This window comes from Rhipicephalus sanguineus, chromosome 7 (genome assembly GCF_013339695.2).
Source record: "Rhipicephalus sanguineus isolate Rsan-2018 chromosome 7, BIME_Rsan_1.4, whole genome shotgun sequence".
Lineage (NCBI taxonomy): Eukaryota > Metazoa > Arthropoda > Arachnida > Ixodida > Ixodidae > Rhipicephalus > Rhipicephalus sanguineus.
Genome location: NC_051182.1, coordinates 107,634,882 through 107,642,498, shown reverse-complemented (window position 1 = coordinate 107,642,498; position 7,617 = coordinate 107,634,882). Strand labels below are relative to the sequence as shown.

Genomic DNA, 7,617 nt, shown 5'->3' with positions numbered 1-7,617 from the left:
GTGTTTTGGTAAAACAGGCAGGTTCCTAAGCATGTGATTGCAGTGGCAAAAAGTAAAAAAAATGCGGGTAGCGACGTTATGGATAGAGACGTTTTTATGGCTTCTCATTATTAGAAATATGGTTGCCAACCTCTGTTCAAGAAAACACTCGTGAGTTCTTGTGGCTCACCCTCATGATGGCACCAGCAACCTTCATTATTCTTATCTGATAAAGAACTGGTTTATCTGGATTCATTTAGCATGTGCTGTGCCGCCTTTGTTGTTTTTTTTAGGGTCTCACTGTGCTTTCATGCTTGACCTCTTTTTTTTTTATAAACATGCTTATGCTATAGCATAAGCATGTTGTTTTAATCTTGGGTGTAGGCAATATATTTGTGAGTTGAGATAAATTTCAGTTGGATGTCAGCGCTAGTCCTCGTCTCACCTGCGTTGCTGTGTCTACTTTCGCGCTGAGCAGTTTTAAGTATGGAATACCAACTAGCCCGCTACCACACGTTGCTCCGTGCGTAGAACCCGTGGGGTGCGAGCCGCATGCTCTTACGAGCAACGTGATGGTGACGAAGTCGAACGTTTTGTCACATAGAACTATCGATCGTGTAGCCGTGGATGCGAATAGTGAGGCTTGCGCATGCGGTGACCAATACGGGTGTCACATAGGCACTTTCTATTGAAATCGAAATTCTGTACCATGATTGACTCGCCTCCGCATCTAGCGCAAATAAGTAAATCGCGATTAGGAAACTTGGACTGGATCGACATCGAAATTACATCGTGTGATGCCCGTACTATGAAATCGAGGCTGGTCAGCGGCTTTTCTGAACGACGAAGTGGGTGGTTTAAGTACCGTGCATTTAACAGCTCAGCCGCGGCGAGTTCGATGCCATTACGCCTATAAAATTAAGCTTTCGACGAATATGCGCAAAAGCACAACGCGAAACAGGTTGCCGAGCGGGTAAGAACGGCCGTTCAAAGCACAAAACAAACTTCCCTAGAAATGTGCACAACTACGGACTACCACAATGCTACCACCGTCCACGTACCGCACGAAAATAGATCAAATATGAATCGCAAAGAACACCGAAACAGGTTCATGAGAGCCTTAGACATCGTAGTGACCACGCAAGCTCAGGCGAACCACAGTACCGGTTCCAAACGCACTGATGCGAACACAATCCAACTATTCACGTTCAAAAAGCATGGTAAACGACAAGCACAATCACAGCGTCCGCGCCCACCGCAAACACCGCGCCGAACACAAACACGCCAGAAAACATGCCCAAGCGCCCACAGGTTGCCTGAACCGGCGATGTAAACTTTCAACGAAAAGCCATAATCTTTCACAGATCCAAGCCAAGTAGGGTGAAAATAGCGTTTCCTTATTTGGCCGGCCCTACTGCGACCCTCGTGAAAATAGCGCTTCGTTATTCTGACGCGGGTCAGAATAAGGAAACGCTATTTTCACGCAACTTGGCTTGGATTTGTGAAAGATTGTGGCTTTTTGTTGAAAGTTTACATCGCCGGTTCAGGCAACCTGTGGGCGCTTGGGGATGTTTTCTTGCGTATTTGTGATCGGCGCGGTGTTTGTGTGGTGGGCGCGGACGCTGTGATTGTGCTTGTCGTTTGCCAGTGTGCTTTTTGAACGTGAATAGTTGGATTGTGTTCGCATCAGTGTGTTTGGAACCGGTACTGTGGTTCGCCTGAGCTTGCGTGGTCACTACGATGTCTAAGGCTCTCATGAACCTGTTTCGGTGTTCTTTGCGATTCATATTTGATCTATTTTCGTGCGGTACGTGGACGGTGGTAGCATTGTGGTAGTCCGTAGTTGTGCACATTTCTAGGGAAGTTTGTTTTGTGCTTTGAACGGCCGTTCTTACCCGCTCGGCAACCTGTTTCGCGTTGTGCTTTTGCGCATATTCGTCGAAAGCTTAATTTTATAGGCGTAATGGCATCGAACTCGCCGCGGCTGAGCTGTTAAATGCACGGTACTTAAACCACCCACTTCGTCGTTCAGAAAAGCCGCTGACCAGCCTCGATTTCATAGTACGGGCATCACACGATGTAATTTCGATGTCGATCCAGTCCAAGTTTCCTAATCGCGATTTACTTATTTGCGCTAGATGCGGAGGCGAGTCAATCATGGTACAGAATTTCGATTTCAATAGAAAGTGCCTATGTGACACCCGTATTGGTCACTGCATGCGCAAGCCTCACTATTCACATCCACGGCTACACGATCGATAGTTCTATGTGTCAAAACGTTCGACTTCGTCACCATCACGTTGCTCGTAAGAGCATGCGGCTCGCACCCCACGGGTTCTACGCATGGAGCAACGTGTGGTAGCGGGCTAGTTCGTATTCCATACTTAAAACTGCTCAACGCGAAAGTAGACAGCAACGCTGGTGAGGCGAGGACTAGCGCTGACATCCAACTGAAATTTATCACAACTCTCAAATATATTGCCTACACCCAAGATTAAAACAACATGCTTATGCTAAAAAAAAAAAGAGGTCAAGCATGAAAGCACAGTGAGACCGTAAAAAAACAACAAAGGCGGTACAGCACATGCTAATGAATCCAGATAAGCCAGTTCTTTATCAGATAAGAATAATGAAGGTTGCTGGTGCCATCATGAGGGTGAGCCACAAGAACTCGTGTTTTCTCGAACAGAGGCTGGCAACCGTATTTGTAATAATGAGAAGCCATAAAAACTTCTCTATCCATAACGTTGCTACCCATATTTTTTACTTTTTGCCACTGTAATCATATGCTTAGGAAGCTGCCTGTTTGACCAAAGCACGGAATAAGCAATCTCAGTTATGTGTTCGAACTAGAGCCGTAGAAGGACCTTCGAGCCATTGCCAAGTTATGCACTGTAAAAAGTTTGTTGACTGCGTAATAGGCGTCGTTTACAGCGTGTCTTTGTCCTGTGAACACAGCTACATTGGTCAAAGAGGTAGATGCCTAAATATACCATTACAGAAACATTTTCAAAAAGTAAAAAACGTGGATAGAAATGGTTTTTTGGCTTCTCATTGTTCAGAATGTAGTTGCCAGTCTCTGTTTAAGAAAACAAGCTTTTGCAGCTCACCTTCATGATGGCATTGATGTTGTAAGAATAGCTAAAGGAAGCTGTGTCAGTAAACCTTCAATATTCCTATCTGATAAAGAACTCGCTTACCTGGATTCATCGTCATGCGGTATTCTGCCTTAGTTGTTTTTTTATATTTACACTGCACTATCATCCTTCACTTCATGTTATTTGTTTCTAGCATAAGCATGTTGTTCTTATCTTGGGTGTAGGCTATATATTGTGTTGTGTTAAATTTCAGTTAGAAGTCTGCGCTTGTCCTCGTGTCACCTGTGTTGCTTATCAACTGTCATGCTGAGCAGTTTTAAGTCTGCACATGGATGCATTTTATACATGTTAAAATGGACAGCACGAAAAAACGAGAACACAAGAAGAAATACACACCACAGCACCATCTTGCAACCAACTTTATAAGAAAGCTCACCATTAGAAGCAAACCAGAAGTCTCAAACTCGTCTGAGCTAGCGGGCCGCAGTTACAAAATTTAGTCCTGCAAAGGCCGGGCCAGTGCAGACATTCATTAACACAGACAATAAACACTGCTCTTCATAATAACCAATTAGTGGCAGTTATTTTTCTTGATTTAAAAAAGGCTTTCCACACTGTCGATCATGGCATCTCACTAAATAAGTTGTGCTTATGGGTTTTGCAACAGTGAACTTGATTTTTTTCCCAGTTATTTTGGTAATCGAAATCAAATCGTACATATAACATAATGTCATGCCCTCAGCATCTTAGTACAAGAGTACCGCAGGGTTCAGTACTTGGTCCCCTGTTTTTCACAGTTTATAAAAATGACTTGTCCCAAACTTTACAATTCGCTGATATATCAATGTACGCTGATGACACCGCTTTGATAATTGCAGGTGACAACATGAAGGAACTAGAGGAAGAAGCCCAAATCGAGCTTGCTATTGTTTCCGAATGGTTCGTTGCCAATAAACTAACCATTAATACTACAAAAACTAAATATACCGCTTTCCACTCACGTTCAAAAATTATCTGTAATGGCTCTGTCCCACTGCATATAAATCAATGCCCACTCGAACTCACTTACTGATATACCTATCTTGGCATTATTCTCGATCACCATCTAAATTGGCAACGTCACATGAAAGCGCTTTGTTCAAAGTTGGCATCTGGTTGTTTTGCTCTTTCAGGCACGGGAACATTTTCCAAGGAACATTCTCCGCACCTTGTATTTTTCATTTTTCCAATCTCACCTAACGTACTGTATTGAGTCATGGGCATGGACATTCAATGCGTACCTAGAACCTATTCAACGTCTACAGAAACGAGCCATCCGATCTAATAATTTCTCGAGGGGAAGTGAAGCAAGTAAACCAATCTTTGCTAAACTACAAATCATACCATTCTATTTCTTACGCAAAATAAGTATGGCGAAGTGCATTAGTAGTATAATTAAGGACAACTATCTCTTGAACATACCAATATTGCATGTGCCCAATCGTCCAACAAGAAACAAAAAAATTGGCAACTTTGATATACCATTGGCTAGAAATTTATATGGCTAGAGACTAGTGGAAGTTATTGTTGGTATAAAAATACGGAACGACGTACCACTTGAGAGAAAACAAAGCAAGAACGTTTCACTCTGGTTAAAAAAATTCAGTTTACAGCAGATGTCATCCGGGCATGTATAGACACTTATGTCACGGGCACAACCTGTAGATACATACATATGATTTTTTTTCTTGCTTTTTCTCTCTCTCACTGTTATGCTTACCACACTTAAGTTAAAAATGACCTGTCTCTTTGTTCTACTATATATTCTGTCTGTTATATTTTTTGTTTTTTTTTTCCTTTTTTTTGCTGCTATTGCTAATTTTTTGTATTGTCATTGACGATCGAAACTATCAATTACATGTCTGTAAATTTACATTTCGGTAATTACATGTCTGTAAATGGCCCCAATACTAGCCTTTGGCTAAGGGACCATGCAGTGTTTGCAATCGATCTGTATTTACTTCATCTGTATAAACTTCAACACTTCATTTGGAGGGGGGGAGGCAAAATGTCGAGTATTGTCACTTAAAAGCAAGCCTTAAGTTGCTCGGAGGATTTCACGAGAGACGGACGTGTCGCCCGCGATGCCCTGCTCGCCCTACAGGACGCGCTCGTGCCTCTCGCCGTCGGCGCACCGTGACGGCTACCTCGACTGCCATGCCGTGCGCCTCTCATCGGCGGGGCCTTCGCCGCCTCGTCACCGACGTGCATTGTGCCCCTGGCTGAATCGTGGACCCGTCCGTGAACTCCTGTGACCTGCTCCCCAATCTTTCCTGTCCTCTCCTCTCTTCGTCGCGCCTGTCGACTTCTGATCACTACCTTTCCTATTTTTTTCTGCTTTTCTTTTATTCCCACCTTACCCCTACCCCTACAGGGCGCTTAGCCGTGTCGCCAATGGGCAGACAGAAATTAGCGCCCTTTTCCTTTCTCCCCCCAGAACAACTAGTAGTAGTAGCAAGCCTTTTCCCATATCTCATATATGGGTCATCTCTGAAGGAGATTTGTCATCAAGATTCGAGAAAGATGACGATATCGACTTTCAGAATGGCTAAAACTACAAAATAAAAAGCTTTTACTCCACGTTGTTGTTTTGTCTGCATGGAGTGCTCCAGGAACAAATGCTTGAGACCAGTCACGTCTGTGTAGCTTACCCAAACAAAGCGTTATTAGGTGCAACAGGCGAGAAAATTGTGTGAGTACCATTTAGCAAGGTCACACAACTTTCGTCCTTGCGAAATACAAAATAACTGCTGAAGTTCTAAACACGCTGGCTTGATACCTTGCAAAGCTTAGCTCTGATGCGAGAAGAAATGTCCACATTAACTTCACGTGTAGAGACGATCCTCGTGGTCAATCACAGGTGCTCATCAGTCATCCTCAATCAGAGAGCTGACTTTTTAATTAGGGTAAAATATCAGATGAAGACAAGAGCAAGGTAGCTATCTGGGCGAGTTGGTCGAACTTCATCATAAAACAGTGCACACACACACAAATACAAAAGAAGGAAGCACTCGTGTCATGAGTTCTTCCTTCAATGAGAGACGCATTTGGCCTGGTTCGTTCAAGATTAACTGTAGAAACAGCGCTAAAAGACGGGACGAAGAAAGGACACAAACCACGGTGCTAACAACAACAACAAAAAAAAACAACCAAAAAAATTTTTTGGTTGTTAGTCAGCGACTTGGTTTGTGTCCTTTCTTCGTCCCGTCTTTTAGCGCTGTTTCTACAGTTCTTCCTTCTTCTTTTGTGTGTGAGCTGTTTTATGATGAGGATGAAGACAGTCATGTGCGGGCTGAGTCGCTCAAGAAACGTCCATGGGACACGTGTTTGAGACCCCTGTGACCAGTGCCCATGTGTTGTTTTCACATCATCCACAGCAGAATTGTGCACCCTCAAAGATCAAAACAAGGTTACAAAAAATTAAGGCATATTTGCACTAGTAGTGCCAAGCCAGAAGGAAGTGCGGAACTGGGCGGCCTTCTTTGTTTCTCTTCAGTTTTCACTTTTTTTCCTTCCTTTCTTTATTTCTTTTTCTCTCTTCTCTCTGTTTTTCCTGTCTTTTTTTCATAAATTTTTTCTCTTCGCCTTTCTCTCTCTCTTCTTGAATCTTTCTCTTTCAGCACTTCTCTATAATTCTTTCTATGCTATGCTTTACCCTCTCCCCTCCTTCTTTCCCTGTTCCTCACTTCCCTTTCCCGCCCTCTTCCTACACTGTACTATAAAAGGCTATGGTATGCTCTACTAGCATGCCTGGATAGCTGAGTGGTTACGACACACATCTTCAAATCATTGGTATGTGGATTCGAATGCTACCTCACCGAGAAACTTCTGTGTCTCGAAATGTCTGGTGCACACCAGAAATGTCTGGTGTGCTGTGACATGCATGAAGATGATGGCATGATGTAATGTGGGCAATTTTGTGAGCTGTAAAAGAAAGGTGGAGGTATGGGCTAGTTAGTATGTCACGATGTAGCGCGAATTCAGGACAAGGACGCTCCTCTTTGTGTGCCTTGTGTCGTTTCCTTGAGTTCACGTTATAGGTATCATCCTGTAAAAGAAATTGTGAGAAAGACAGAGTGTGTCAACACCATGAGGAAAAAGCAAGATGACAAGCTAGATTCTTCCTTTAAGAAAGAAATTATGTCAGCCAAAGTGCACGAGCGTTGGCTCAGCCTCGTATTCAACCACCTTTGAGGAGGAAATCCCACAGAGTACTAAAGTTGCATGCAAAATAGGAACGTTAGCTCCACCTTACCTCTGCCCGCCAGATTCCTACGAAGAGTATTAGCTCACCAACAAAAAAATGGCTGATAGTTACATGCATGAAATTCCAGCACAAAGAAGGGTGTCTTTAAAATGCACATATTATTTTTTGTTCCACATGCGTGCCTCCTGATGAGTGGCTGGAGAGTCTCAGTGCTGCATGCTTGGCCCATTTCTACTTCTATTTGCTTTGCACGAGAGTGCTTAATATATGAAATCAATGTCTTACAATGACTCA

At 43.3% G+C, this 7,617-nt stretch overlaps 1 long non-coding RNA gene across 1 annotated transcript; it reads left to right on the top strand.

Moving 5' to 3' along the window:
- Positions 1–2,361: 2,361 nt before the first annotated feature.
- On the top strand, positions 2,362–5,696 carry LOC125759342 (uncharacterized). The gene is made up of 2 exons (XR_007416913.1): positions 2,362–4,016; positions 5,221–5,696. It is a non-coding gene; the product is annotated as an uncharacterized LOC125759342 (long non-coding RNA).
- Positions 5,697–7,617: the final 1,921 nt, after the last annotated feature.